The sequence below is a fragment of the Cephus cinctus genome, unplaced genomic scaffold, assembly GCF_000341935.2.
Source record: "Cephus cinctus unplaced genomic scaffold, Ccin1 Ccin1_scaffold0704, whole genome shotgun sequence".
NCBI classification, from domain to species: Eukaryota; Metazoa; Arthropoda; class Insecta; order Hymenoptera; family Cephidae; genus Cephus; species Cephus cinctus.
In genome coordinates, this window is record NW_014333324.1 from 1 (window position 1) to 497 (window position 497).

Sequence of the window (497 nt, forward strand, 5' to 3'; positions counted from 1 at the left end):
TTTACCAACGGTATATCATAAACGTTATCCTGAGGGTAGTCTGAGGTGTAAAATTTATCTAAGTCGCGTATAATATACTCATATATATTCGGAACTGTAAAGTAGTATATTAGACTATCGGTGTCGGTATATATCAATTTAGCTCTATCAGCAAAAGTATTTTTTATATAGTTGTAGTGAAAATCGTATATGTACGTTTTAGAAATGTCTAGAATGGAAAATCCTGCGTATATCGGTTTATTGAATTTAATTTTTGTTCGATTTAATTCTACTATGATCATATCTTCATCAAATACGGTGCAGCTATGAAAATTTGGTTTTGCAATCAGAGCCTTTGCTCCATACGCTCCGTCCCACCTAGTAACCAGTCTAACGTCCTTTTGTTTTCTGACATTTTCCATTGTTTTTCCGAAAACCGAATTGTTCATAAGTTTATAAAAATTTTTTTCAAAATCATTATTCGATTTTTTTCTCATTTCGGTGTTCAATTCTATATA